We start from the raw sequence: 15,621 nt of genomic DNA, 5'->3' as shown, positions 1-15,621 counted from the left end.
TTCGCATATAACCCATTTCAGGCCACGTTTTGATACAAAACTTTTTACCAACTGATGATATATAATATTTTGGGATTTTAGATGATTTTTATTTAATTTTTGGCTGATCGTATCTTAGATCGCTTAGTTATTTCGGCTTATGTCGGTTTTGACCGTTTAAGCCATAAAATGAGTTTTATGCATTCTTTTGACCCGAAACCTTTTCCTACTGATTTTATATGTTAAATAAATTATTTTGAGCCTTCTGGAAATATAAAAATTTCAGCTTTTATATATAAACCCGGAAACGGCTCTAAATCACATATTTAGCGTTTTAAGAGCATAGTAAGCGTTATACTCGTTTTAAACATATAAAACTTATACCTACTGATGTGTTTAGTATATTTTCATATAATAACAGTAAGTATAAGTATATGAACTCAGATTTCCAGTTTTGGCAGTTTAGCCCTTGTGAAATTACTAAAATACCCCTACGGTGCATAGTTTGGTTTTAAATGATAAATTTGGTATATGGGTCATACCCTAATGTTATAACATGTTAAACTAAGTATATTTACTGTATGAACCAGACCCAAAACTCAGATTTCTAATTTTACTCTTTTATAACCTTTTAAATGACCAAAATGCCCTTCTAAGACATAAATTGAGTTTAAAATTATTCCGGGCAATATAGAACATAACTTACTGATGTTATATCATATTTAAAGCATATTATATCAGGAAACTTGCATTTGACTCTTTTGGCTACCCGTAACGCCCTTTTTGCGTTCGGTTCGGTTTACGTAACTAGTTTGCGTAAATTGACCGAAACGGGTCAAACGTTATCATTTTTATCTCAAAATCCAGAATGTATTTAGTATACCCATATTATACAAGTATTCAAACTTGTCGGGTCTAAATCACATTCTATCCGGTCTTTCGCTTAATCGCGCGTAAACCGTATCATCCTTAAAACTAACCGGTCAAAGCTTAAGCTTAAATAAAAGACCCGTTAGAAATCTAATAGGTTATTATAAACCTTTGTTCCAGATTAGGAGGCCCAGTAAAAGCTACCACACTTACCGTTTGTGTTACATACTTGCTCAGGTAAATACATTTTGACTTATTTTCCCTATACGGGCTTGGGGTACGGTATTTAAAATACCGCTTGATCGGGCGCACAAGTCCTGCGCCTTATGGGTGTACAGTCTTGAATAGCTTGTGCGACTCGTTTAAACAGTCTTGTCTTACTTTAGGCTTTGGGGGGTTATTGACCGTGTCCCGGATATCCTTGGCATTATCTTACGAGATGGCCACGACCAGAGCACGGGGTGTAGGCGTACACTCGGCGTGTATAACTCTAATGTGGTGTGTCATTTAATATTTAGCCCGGACAGTAGATCCCGGGCCACCAAAGATACGAGTGCATGTAAATTGTTCACAAGTTTATATTGCATAAATATCCCAAGTTAATAAAAATATTTATGCCTTGTGCATTTAAATCAATTTTCAATCATTTTCAAAATGAGTCAGTCGATTTGTATTTACCAGTGTAAACTGACGTATTTTTCCCAAAAGGTTAAGTGCAGGTACTATACGAACTAGGCTGGCTGTTTCCTAAGAGCGTCCACTATAGTCTCGCAAGCTCGGACGACAAATATCTGTTGAACAATTTATATCTTATTTTATTTGATCCGCCTGTGGATCCGTTTCAACTACTGTGATATTTATTATTGCACTTTATTTAAAAGTTGAAATGTATCTATTCTGCTTCCGCTGTGCATTGTTATATTGTGTTGATTGTCTATGACGATGCCAACTACGTCACTGTACCCCACACCGGGCCCACCGGTGACACGTGGAAATCGGGGTGTGACAATTATCAATTCTTGAATCTTGTAATACTTGAAAACCCTAGTTCTTCTTATGATATTCTCTGATTATTGATTTGGATTCTGAATTATTGATGATGATGATTAGTTGTATGTTTGATAGATTGTTCCTGTAATGATTGTTGTTGTTGATCATAGGTTGATTGATTATGATTTTTGCCGTCTATATGAATGAAATTAGGGTTCCTTATTCGTATGCGTAACTGTTATTCATGAGGTTGATGTTCTGCTCGATAATTGATGTTACTTGTGGCCCGACTTTTGATTAATTTAGATAGTCTGAGTTTTGTGAAATGTGTTATAGTCCGAACTTTGTTATTGTTGATATGATCCGACTTTTTACAAGTAGAAACATAGTCCGAATTGTTTAACCATGTGTAACAAGGTCCGAGTTTTGTGAGCCAACCTAAGGTCCGACCTTTAAGCATTGGTCTTGTCCGAGTTTCTTACATAATAGGGTCCGAGTTTTGGGGGGGGGGGGGTTACTTGTCCGATCTTTATAACAATGCAAAAGGTCCGACCTTTTCTTAATATGATAGATGGAGTCCGAGTTTGTTGATGAATCACCTTATGGTCCGAGTTTCCTAGCGTACATGCTTGTCCGAGTTTGTGGGGGGGATATTTAGTCCGACTTTTAACCCTTGTAAAGGGTCCGACTATTAAAACCCTTACATGGTCCGAGTTTTGGCCCCCAAACCCTTGTCCGACCTTTAAGCATTGAAAGGGGTCCGAGTTTTGTGACTTGATCCCTAGTCCGACCTTTAAAGCCCCCACACTTCCTATCCGACTTTTAAACAGGGGAAGCCCCCCCACACACACACTTGTCTGAGTTTTAAGAAGAGCATGGCCCTGTCCTACTTGTGTGTGATTTAAATTGAAGCTAAGTTGTATGATAAAAGCATGTTGATCTGTTAAGGAAGGAATGATGAAATTGAAGTCAAACTCTGTTAAATTGTTAAGCTCATTAACGATGTTAATATGTTAAGTATGTTAACGGTGGCCTTTAGGTTAATATTCACGTTAGACTAAACTGTGAAGTTCAAGACGCGACGCATGAATTACGTGAATACGATTAACTGCTTACGTGATGTATGATTCTGTTTATGATCGTATGATACTGAATGCAACTGTATGATCCTGCATGTATGAACAGTCTATGTGATATCATCCTGCACACAATAAGCACACAAAACACAGTTGCTTGAATGTCAATGATTTGCAAACCCTAATTGATGCAAACACTTACATCGTATCATGTGCAACATATCCTAGGTCGTGTGTAACGGACTTAGACATTTAATTAATCCTAGAAGCAATAACATACCGAGCAAACCAAGGTGAGTTCACACTCTTACTAAGGCATGGGATTCCCAAGGGCTTGGGAATGGGATTGAAGGAATGAGATTGGCTAGATTCGTACATACACTATTACTAGACTACCATACCATCGTCCTCGGTTGTGCAGGACACATACGTAAAACCTACGTATACATGTATTGCTCATTGTCCTCAGGTTGCGAAGGATACTCACGTAAAACCTACGTGAACTTATACTCACTACTGCCTCGGTTGTGTCAGGCACTTACGTAAAACCTACGTAAACCCCCACGTACCCCTATCCTCGGTTGTGAAGGATACTTACGTAAAACCTACATAAACTTATACGTATTACTGTTCTCGGGATATGTAGAACACTTATGGTTACGAATAGTCTAGTGGTTATACAACATGGGAAGCCCCCACCAATAGAACGTACTATCGGCCCAGTAGAGCCACATGTTACAAACGAACTTACTTTTACGCATTTACTTTCTGTGAACTCGCTCAACTAGTTGTTGATCCTCTGTTACATGCCTTGCAGGTCGTTAGATACATGGAGCTTGCACAGGGAGGAGCTGGTCGTTGTGGGCTTGGATCGTGATTGTTTGTTAAACACTTTATGACATTACATACTTATTTATGTTGGGTTTTATCTATACGCTTCCGCTAAACAGTGATTATTTACTTATGTTTTGGAACACCCTTCATATGGATTTGGTTTGGTTTAATGGCAATTACTTTTACTATATATATTGTTCTATATGATTGGTGGCTTAATCCTGGTCAGTCACGCTCCTAAGCGGTGATACTCCGCAGGTGGATTTTGGGGGTGTGACAGAATGCACCAAGCCTCCTCGGATATGATCCTTAACACTTGTATGATCTTGGAATGAGATGATCAAAATCGAAATATGGATGAATGATATAAGGGGTGTTCGGCCGTAGCTCGGAGAGGAGAGGAGAGAGTGTTTTTGTTGTGAGTTGTGTGTTGGATGATTATGATGAGTTATGACATGAACTTATAGGCAAATGATAGAGTTATGGTCCAGTGGTTTATATGTCTTCAAGATATGGGACAAGAGCAAATAAAATAATCAAAATTAGGACAAAAGATGTCTTCTTGGGGACGGTTTGGTTGAGGGGGGTGGGGTTAATCCGGTTGGTTTTCAACTAAACATTAGGTATTAGTTAGGTTAAGTTAAGTTAGTTTAGGGATTAACCCGGTTACTAGTGTGTTGTGCATTACAGTGGGTGTTAGGGTATTCAGGGACCCTAACTGGCTCAGAAAAAGATAAATAATGTTAATGGCAATATTTTTGTGTTCCGGGTAAAGTCCGGTTGTTGGGTTGGATAGTAATCCATTAAAGCGCTTAACAAAGCTTTAAAGTGTCGTTATTATCAATTTTAGTGACACAACTTATTCCTGACACTTTGGAAAGTGTCTAGTAATATCTTTCTCATGTTTTGGCACTTTATTAGTTAGCCAAAAGCTGAATTGTTAATTAAAGTGCTGAATTTTGTACTTAGAGTTCGTTTTAGGCACATCCTGTCACTGTAACTTATTCCTAGAGACGCAATTCTACAACCCTTGTATCTCTGCACTCACTATTGGTGTAGTAAACTATCTTGGGCTCATACAGGCCTTAGAGGCAGTATCTGCCTGGTGCTGGTTATGACAGCATGTTTAATAGGTTATCCGTTCATTGTGCTACTGTGATTTTGTGCATCATGTTTGTCACTAAGGTTCAGTATGTAAATAATGTAGTGACAGTAAATAGAGTATGCTGCAAGTATGTACATGTATCAACATTCAAGTAGCAGTTTATCCACAATTTCAGGTAAGCACAGTAATTAAGCAGTAAATTATTATTAATTAAGTCGTACGGATACCTGGTTTAGTGAGGGTTGTCACATTCTCCCCCCGTTAAAGAAATTTCGTCCTCGAAATTTGTACTACCTTAACTCCTCTTGGTCACGTCACGCAAGTATAACATCGAGGTAGATAGTCATCAAACCGCATCAAAGCTTACTCACACTTGGTGGTTCCAAGAATATTTAACAATCCGCACCCTAGGGTTAAGAAGGTGGGTGCTCATAGCAGTTGATGTTAGAAGTACAAAATGTGTTTTACGTATAGCCTAATGTATTCTGGCTAGCAGGGGGTCCACAAGAGAGGAGTTTCAACTAATAAGATCCTCAATGTCCGGTCGCAGTATCCCAGCGAGTTTTCACGAAACATAACACCCTCTATAAAAATTCAGAAATTTTCAACTCAAATGAAATGGTAAAGTGATCTGTCAACTCCCAAGTAGACGAGTGGCAAGGTTCAGTGCATTGAATATTTTGATCGGGGAGAATACACCGAATGAATACAAACGAATCTGGTGTATTCTTGCTTTGATTTGTAGTTGCATCAGGAATATGTAAATGACAAGTCAACAAAAGTTTATGTATTTTGCGTGGAACGGTCGTCCAAGATTAGCACAAGCTACAAGTTTGTAATGACACCACCAGGTGTCGTAATGACATAATTTCATAATAGTGGTGATTGAACAAGTTCACCGTGTTTAAGATCAGATGAAGGTGTACCGAAACAATATGAAGATTTGACTTATGCCATGTTACAGAGTTTCCAATTAAATACGGAATATCAAAGAACCACTGTTTCCAATCGAAGATGAAATGTAATAAGCATCGCAAGGCATTTGATTGACAACGAAGGAATCGTTAGGAGGTACATTGTGCTTATGGAATGAATATATGTACCATTATCTTAACACACAATTGTGTTGAGACCGCTTTGTTTGTGAAGATCGCAAATGGATTGTTAACAACTAAATAGGGAATTGAATTCGTATACGAAGTGAGTAACCAAATTAGCGCAAGCTTCAATTTTGTGAAAATATCACCGCAAGGTATCGAAATAGATCAAACGTTTTAGTGGAGTCGTAGACCGACCAAATCTACTACGACTCGAAACAAAAGAATCTTTGCCAGAGTATTATAATATGATGCTCTCAATACATCATATGGCGCCATAAATCAAATATGTGAACTGGATAAGTTCAAGCAATTGAACTTGGTTTCAACGTAACTCGACAATAAACGTATGTATCAACAAGGGAATCTTGGCAGGGTAGTAAACATGTAGCCTGAAAGAAAACAGTTTCAAGAACATGTGTTGACTTGATAACAAAAGAGTCAACAATGACAAGAATGTAGATCATTTGAATCACAACCAGTGTTTAGATTTAGCAACGTAATATCGGAGCTTTAATGAAACGTTTATTCGAAATGGAACCGCATGCGTAGCAAAAGGTGCATGTGTGGCAAATAAGTTTCCAAGAAAATGGAGCAATGTGTGTTTGCTATATTGAAGAAACGACCAAGTATTCGAAACAAACATGTGTTCGCTCTCAGCGAAGGAAATCAACGTGATGCAACTACTTTGAGGGGAGTAGAAACGCAATATCTACTCGTTAGAAGTAAGAGTGAAGACTTCAACGGAAGCAAATTTAAGTACTTTCGATTTTGAAATGACAAGTTTGTCAAGTTGATGACGTTTGATTGAGTTGACAGATATGGTTCCTAGATGTAAGGCCTCTAGTTTCTCTGGATTCCGCACCTCGTGTGGATCTGACTTATACATTGTGTAGGAAGCAGCATTATGTTTATGTCTAAGCACAATCATTGTCCCACAATTTCATCCTGGTATATTCCCTGAATTTCTCTGCTGACGATGTTCGATCGTCGATCAGTCGTGTGGTAGTAGTTGGATCATCATAGTCAGTTGTGTAAGAAGTTCATTAGTCCTCAGCAAAAGCCATCGACTCTTGTATGTTAGCCCGTTCGGCTCCTGGTCATTTGGAAGTTATTCGTCCTTTCTTTTGGCGAGCAGAACTGAGGTTATCCAATGGTCTGTTATCTTCCTTCTCTATCAACCATTGAGGTTGCGCTGTCAATCCTTGCATCTCCGAAGTGTAAGTCGCTCGAGGTGCTTTGGCTACAGGCACGTGGCCTAGAATCAGATTGATGCAAAAAGTCGACTTATCGTCGAGGAGATTACTCTGGTAAGTCTTCGAGGAAGACTTCAGGGTACACTCCGATCACGGGGGTATCGTTAAGTTTTAGTTCTTCGGCTCCCTTGTCCCCGACATGAACCAGGAAGCAACACATCCTTCCCACAACAACTTTCGTGCCATAAGTAATTCGTGATTGGTGGTGGCGTATCCTGCTTCGTGAGTCACAATCATTCCTTCATCCGTCATCGAGGTGTGGATATCAACCTCCGCTTGATCGCTTGCCAACTAATACATCCAATTACCACATTGAAGCTTCCCAACTCAACTGGCAATAGATCTAGCGTAAACTTACGCCCTCCGGGTTCTATTGTGCCGATTCCAGTTACTGCGTTGGCTTCCACTAGCTTCCCCTAAGCTAGTTCTAATGGGTACTGGAATAACTACTCACTTGCTACGTAAACTAATTATACTCTCGAACTCTAGAGGTGTGAATCGTACAATTTGTTACAGTATCAAGTAGTACAGATGCATAACGTTGGGTACTATGGAACGTACCGATTTCCATGCTCGAATCCCTGGTGTGTCTCCCTAGCTTCGGTGGGGAGCTTTCATCCGTGTGCTTGATTGTTTTTAGGGCAATATTTTCTGAAATGCTTTTTGCTTCCACAGTTAAAACAACCTTGAGTACGTTTCTGTTTATCGCTCATTCTACTTTGACAATTGCCATTGTCGTTATCCTCTTCGTGATCCTCACTACCATCTTGGCCCCCATTACTATGTTCAGTACTTTTCCAACAAGTTCCTTGACATGTCCCACCTTGCCACAGTTACCAAAATTTCCATATTTGCATCGCCCGACATGATAACGTAAACAATTGTCGCACTTAGGTAGGATACCCTTGTAATCTTTTCCCTTTTTGGCCTTCTTGTTACTTACCCGAGTAACCATCTTGAAATTTGCGAGCTTCCTCTTGTTATCCCCATATATCTTTATAGCAGTCTCCTTTTTCTCCTCCGCAGTGGAAAACTCTCCTCGTCTAACTGCTTCTTCCGTGAGTGCTATGCTTATGTTGATAGCCTCGGTGATCGTTGACGGTTTTGAGGCTGTTACCAGGCTTAGAATCTGAGGTGCCAATCCCCTTATGAACTGTTCAATTCTCTTAAACTCTGGTGTCCCCAGGAGTAAGGCAACTTGTGATAATTTGTTAAATCTCTGCACATACTCCGCTATCTTTGGTCCTTCCATTTTCAAGTTCCACAGTTCTGTCTCCAATCTCTGGACTTCTGCCCTCGAGCAATATCTTTCACGCATCAGACTCTTCAGTTCGTCCCACGTCATAGCATACGCAGCGGTCTCGCCCATTATTCGAATTTGATGGTTCCACCATGACAGAGCCTCATCCAACAATAGTCCAGTTATGTACTTGACTTGATGTTCGTGGTCACATTTGCTTAATCGTAAAACTGAATCTGTCTTTTCAACCCAGCGTACGAAGGCTAAGGCACCCCCGGTGCCGTCGAACTCTCGAGGTTTGTGGTCCAAGAACTGCTTGTAGGTGCAGCCGTTGGGGGGGTTATTTCCTGAGGTACCTCTGCTGCAATCGGAGCGATGGGCCTCGTACCGTGCGATGGCCTGTAAGAGGTGCTCTCGCATTTCCGCCTCTGTTGTGGGTAGAGGGTGGTTGATATTGGTGTTCCCTTGAGTCGACATCTTCCTAGAAGAAGGTCGGTTAGGTCAGGTCTTGTGAAGGACGCGAGCACATTAGTCTCTATTCAACGAATAAGACCTCCTAGGTGTATTACATATACGTATATACGCAGTCGTTATACATTCAGTCACATATTATCTCATGTATTGCACATCTTGTAAATAGGAAGGTAGCAAGTAAGCATGTAGCATTATAGTTATCGCACAAATACGTAGATCAACAGTGTGCTTAGTGGGGACATAGTGGCGGAGTTTTCCGTTAGTCAGTGGTCGTAAGTATTGTCGCGTGTCTAAAGCTGATTGGGCGTTCATTATCCTCCGGCCACAATCACGGTGTTTCACAAAACGCGTCGCATCAGAAAGGACACAGGGTCACCCTACCCTTGTCCAACAAGTATTTTGTTGCATCAAAATTACGTAGTCAGAAGTGGTACTCAAAAGCCTCCAAAATCCCGGCTTATCATTAGCGTATTTACTCAAGCGTAATGCAATTTGCATAATCCAGAAACCAACTATACTGGTTACTGAGGTGGAGGAGGAAAGAAAAGTAAACTGTCGACATGCGTGAATCCCTCCTCGAGCTAGGGTATACGTTAAGGTAAGTAGCTGATCTGTTGCTTGATAGTATGGTAACGAGCATCAGCATCCTGGGAGCGATGTAATAGTAACGGTCAAGTGCGCAAAAGGGATCTTGAGCTATGTGGCGGATCAATGCACACTGGCGAAAGACAGAGTGGAGGACGTGGTGTTTCACAGAAACTTTTTAAACAATATGCTGTCTTGTGATGTAGACGCTTAACTCCTGTTTTCGATTATGTTATGTTTTGTATCTGAAGTTACCGATCGTGGTGTCAGCTCAAGCTCCAACATTCTGCGGCTCATATCCTTAAACTGTAGCTGATGTTACAGGAGCAACTTATCCTGTGTGTGTTCTTCATAAAGCGAGAAATGGTAAGGGTTTATAGTTAGCATAGTACGTTTATAGGGACCACCAAATCGGCTTATCAAGCGTTGTAGAGGTGAATGTAGCAAGTGGTCTGGCCTGGAGCAGCTCTACGAGGCGCGGGTATATCCTGACAGGAAGTGTTAGGCATGATGGCGCAAAGGGCGTCGATCTTCACAAGGAAAACGAACCTCTTCACAAATGAGGGGGGGCTGCCTGATGCAGGTAGTTATGAGGGGTGCAATGTCTGGCAGTCTAAAAAGAAACAGGATCGTGACCACGTAAAGGTGTAGGTTCAGCGGGCGCAACATCAACTGACCCAAATGGTGTAGTAGCTGGCTTGGGTGCAGGCTCCGGGCCATGTGACGGTGTGGCGAGCATCAGTGGTGAGTGTGGGAACAAAAAGTGCATCCATAGGAACTGAAACAGGGGCTGAAACAGGAGTCACAAGAAACTCGAAAGGTAACCATTGTCATCGACTATCCACCCACTTCGGGTGTGCGCGTATCGAGGATCAACGTGGGTTGTAAGAGGCGCATAATTGAACTGTACAGGCACAGGGTCAGGAAAAGGGGCAATAACAGGATCAGTAGGCATATCAGTAATGTGAGGTGCATCAACATGGGCATCAACAGCATGCTCATCCTCCAACAGTGGAGCAACAATAGGATGATCATCGATAGTTACATCATTAATCGAGGATCAGTAGCGGGTACGTCAGCATGAATAGGGTCATGCTCAAATACGGGGTCTGGAGCAACTACTGGCTCGGGGGCTATGGCAGGCTCGAACGCCATTTTAAATCAAATGCATGGTCAATGGAATCAACTGGGCCGACTGGGCCAACCGGGTCCTCCATAGGTTGATCCAGTGGTATAAACTCGATCTCCTGGTCGAATCCTGGGGAAAAGACAGGATCGGAATCCTCCTCAACATCGTGATCGAAAGCAAAGCTAGGGACAGGGGCAACAGCGGATGCCCTATCAGGATCTGAACCGTGAGAAAAGTGCTGCGCACTCTGAGTGTGGGATGATACGGAGGCCACAGACTCGAAAGAGTCCGGAACGGGTGAGTGAGCAGGTGACTCCTCAGCGGGAGCATCTGCGAGCAACAAAAGATCACCAGCAGCTAGAAGGGCCTCGCCCTGAACATCATCCTCTAGGGGCTCGTCATCAAACAGATCGACGTCGTCATCAGCGTCGGCGTCGAGAAGTATATCGTAAGCAGGATAAACGGCCAAAGGTATGGGGGCAGGGATCTCTACGAGTGGTATGTCCACGGCCAAAGGGCCATCAGCGAGCTTGGCGGCAGCACCGGGTAGCGAGAAGAGCTGGAAATCATCCTCATCCGTGCTGGTGGTATCCGAAGTGTGCACCTCACTTTCTGTCATAATCTCATCATTCGACACGATTGCTAAAGGATCCAAGGTGTCCGTCACTTCAGTATCTGAAGAGGAGGCCATGCCGTCTTGTAACACAAACACACACACATGCACAAATAATCAATCACATAGTAAAATAAACACATTAGTCACCAATTAAGCATTCAAATAATTCTCCTAGTCCCACTAGCCTCCCAGTCTCCTAGACTGATATTCCTAGTCCCACTAGCCAAATTCTCCCAGCCTCTCAGACTGCTCTTCCTGGTATCACTAGCCAAATTCACCCAGCCTCTCAGACTGCTTTTCCTAGTCTCACTAGCCAAATTCTCCCAGCCTCTCAGACTGCTCTTCCTAGTCTCACTACCAAATTCTCCCAGCCTCTCAGACTGCTCTTCCTAGTCTCACTAGCCATCTACCTCAGCCTCCTAGACTGAGCCTATAATTAACAAATAAAATGTGCTCAACATTTGTTTGTAAAAACGTTTTAGATCTGGACTTAAGTGGTATGCAGTGTAAAAAAATGTTTTCGTGAGAGCCCTGATGATCATAGTCTAGACTCGAGAAAGAATCCTAGTTCGCTATGATCGAGGCTCTGATACCAAGCTGTCACACCCTGGCTTTGCGGAAGCGTGGGTTAATTGGTGTGACTTCTTAATACCATGGCAACAATCATAACAATGCTATATGATAAAAACATGTGATATTCGTCCAATAATAAGGTTCAGAAAATCCCATTTTCAACATTCACTAAATAAGTTACAAACCTTGACTTGATTTAAATGAGTTCATAAAAACTTATCAAAAGACTTTAAAACAATACTAGGTTTAGGGATATGTAACCCGTCCAGGAAGAGGTTACACCTTCTAAACCCTGGATAACTTCTTTATTCAAACGCAGCTTGAAAATAGGTGCATACCGTGCCAGATCCGTTAGTTTCCTGAAATACATGTAGTTTGAAAAGTCAACATAAAGTTGAGCGAGTTCATGTGTAGTGAGTATGTAAAAACCTTTGTGAGTATAAAATTCCTGGTATGTAGCAAATAAGGAAAAGAGATCACCAATGGTTTGCAAGGCCATCGATATGTGTGAAGTGCAAGTAGGAAGACTCAAACCTAGCAGATTTTTGCGATGGGTACAAAGTCACCACCTGGTCCATTAGGCGGGCTCAGGGGTTGGGCTCGCTACACCCAGATAGATCTACCGCTACTGTCCCTCGGTCCTACCCTAAGGATTAATGGCCTCAAGTTTCCGCCTACTCACTCACATGATCTAAGTAGTAAACCTCCTTACGCTAACCATACCATGTATAAAGTACTTGTAATCATAGTAACATGTATTTCACCCCCGCAGTTTAGAAAACTGAAAACAGTTAAGAGAAAAGGGGGACATGAACTCACAGTGGTGCGTCTCTACCAAGTATATCTCCTGATCAAGCAGCTGTGCGACGACCTACACGTACTAACTCTATTAGACGGGCGGCCGTGCCTTAGCTTCATGGTTTAAGTTTTTGGGAAATAGTTAGACAACTATTTCGTGTTTATATTTAGTAAATACTTGGTAATTATTTTCCTTCCCAATGATGGGGGATTTAATACATGTGCGTTTGTGAAATTTGAAATATATTATTAAGTCTCACTTAAAATATATTTTATTCCTAACTCCAAAATATAAGTATTTTTCTCAAAAATATTATATTTTTATTTCACATAATTTTCCCAAAATAATACCTTGACAAAAATACGCGTTCATAAATATTTTCTTAAAATGCGTAAGTTACGTTTTAACGATCGAGTGGTAATAATAATGACCGGTGTAACTTATATATTTATCGTAGAAGCGTTCGTATTATTTTGGAGTCGTTAACACGGTAGTATTATTTTTACCCTAAAAATAATATTAGTATCTTCACAAAATAATCATAAACACATAACAAGTGTCGTTATGAAAAATATATACTAAATATATATTTACCAAGTTTTATTTTTGTGAAATCCCACCTCCGATATTTTGTAAATAAAGTCATGGCGAAACTTAAATGTGAAGACAAGTTAAAAACGCATTTCTAACACTTGTAGTGAAAATATTTCTAAGTGTTAGGTTTTTGGAAAAATTTCGCCAGAGTTTCCCCTGTAACTGGAGGTGGCCACGCTTACAAGCGTATCATTTTCTTTTATAATGCAAATCAACAACTTTCTCATTTAACCAAAACAATATCCAAAGCATCAAACTTGTAAATAAATATGTAAATCGCATAAATTTCATGAACTTGCGTTTTATCCAAGAATATATAGTAAATCCCATTACTTTTAGTGGATCTTCATATAAATCAATCCGGTTTCATAAAAACCTCGCTTTTAAAGAAATTCCATCTTTACAACTTCTTGTCAACTTTTACAAAAATAGTTATTTTGTCGAAACTTTGCGTTACACAAGTGTTTACACACTTGTGTGTTTAAAAATCATCCTTGTTAGTGTAAGATCCGGTTTTAGAAAATAAGATTTCTTTGACACTCGGTCCTTTGAAAATACCGCTTGTAGATCCGTAGATCTACTAGTTTTAAACACTCTTTCATAAGTAAAATCGTTTTTACACAAGTTCAAGTTTCTTGTGTGGTAGAGTTTCATCACTTAACCCTTGTACACTTAAACAAGCTCTATGTCATGATCCATGATTATGACCAATCCGGGTTAAACGATGATCCGAGCTACCACAACATAGATCGGGCCTAAATAACTACACAAATCAAATACTACAAGATTTACACAACAATCTAGCTTTTAACCATCTTTACTAGCATTTTTAGTAGACTTTTACACTTCATCTTGTATGTTTACGAGTTTTAACTGTTACAAATCATTTTAACCGCCTTAAAATAGTTCGAGAGTGTGATTCAAGCAACTTACTACTAGCTCGAGGCTAGGGAAGAATCTAGACGCAAAATGAGTGGATAGTAGCAACAAGATGAGGTCCTTCGAGTTCCGAATGCACCAAGCCTCCTCGGATATGATCCTTAACACTTGTATGATCTTGGAATGAGATGATCAAAATCGAAATATGGATGAATGATATAGGGGGTGTTCGGCCGTAGCTTGGAGAGGATAGGAGAGAGTGTTTTTGTTGTGAGTTGTGTGTCGGATGATTATGATGAGTTATGACATGAACTTATAGGCAAATGATAGGGTTATGGTCCAATGGTTTATATGTCTTCAAGATATGGGACACGAGCAAATAAAATAATCAAAATTAGGACAAAAGATGTCCTCTTGGGGACAGTTTGGTTTGGGGGGGGGGGGTTAATCCGGTTGGTTTTCAACTAAACATTAGGTATTAGTTAGGTTAAGTTAAGTTAGTTTAGGGATTAACCCGGTTACTAGTGTGTTGTGCATTACAGTGGGTGTTAGGGTATTCACGGACCCTAACTGGCTCAGAAAAAGATAAATAATGTTAATGGCAATATTTTTGTGTTCCGGGTAAAGTCCGGTTGTTCGGTTGGATAGTAATCCGTTAAAGCGCTTAACAAAGCTTTAAAGTGTCGTTATTATCAATTTTAGTGACACAACTTATTCCTGACACTTTGGAAAGTGTCTAGTAATATCTTTCTCATGTTTTGGCACTTTATTAGTTAGCCAAAAGCTGAATTGTTAATTAAAGTGCTGAATTTTGTACTTAGAGTTCGTTTTAGGCACATCCTGTCACTGTAATTTATTCCTAGAGACGCAGTTCTACAACCCTTGTATCTCTGCACTCACTATTGGTGTAGTAAACTATCTTGGGCTCATACAGGCCTTAGAGGCAGTATCTGCCTGGTGCTGGTTATGACAGCACGTTCAATAGGTTATCCGTTCATTGTGCTACTGTGCTTTTGTGCATCATGTTTGTCACTAAGGTTCAGCATGTAAATAATGTAGTGACAGTAAATAGAGTATGATGCAAGTATGTACATGTATCAACATTCAAGTAGCAGTTTATCCACAATTTCAGGTAAGCACAGTAATTAAGCAGTAAATTAATATTAATTAAGTCGTATGGATACCTGGTTTGGTAAGGGTTGTCACAGCGCGTGTTCGGATTTCGACTTGGAATTGATCAAGATATCATCGATGAACACAATGACGAAGCGGTCAAGAAATGGCTTACACACCCGATTCATCAGATCCATGAAAACTGCAGGTGCGTTAGTTAAACCGAAGGGCATAACAACGAACTCATAGTGGCTGTATCGAGTGCGAAATGCGGTTTTGGGTATATCCTCCTCTTGAATGCGTAGCTAGTGATAGCCTGAGCGTATATTGATCTTCGAGAAACACGTAGGACCTTGTAGCTAATCAAACAAATCATCGATTCGAGGTAGGGGATAGCGATTCTTGATTGTTA

The sequence above is a fragment of the Helianthus annuus genome, chromosome 14, assembly GCF_002127325.2.
Source record: "Helianthus annuus cultivar XRQ/B chromosome 14, HanXRQr2.0-SUNRISE, whole genome shotgun sequence".
Lineage (NCBI taxonomy): Eukaryota > Viridiplantae > Streptophyta > Magnoliopsida > Asterales > Asteraceae > Helianthus > Helianthus annuus.
This window is presented reverse-complemented; position numbering follows the sequence as displayed.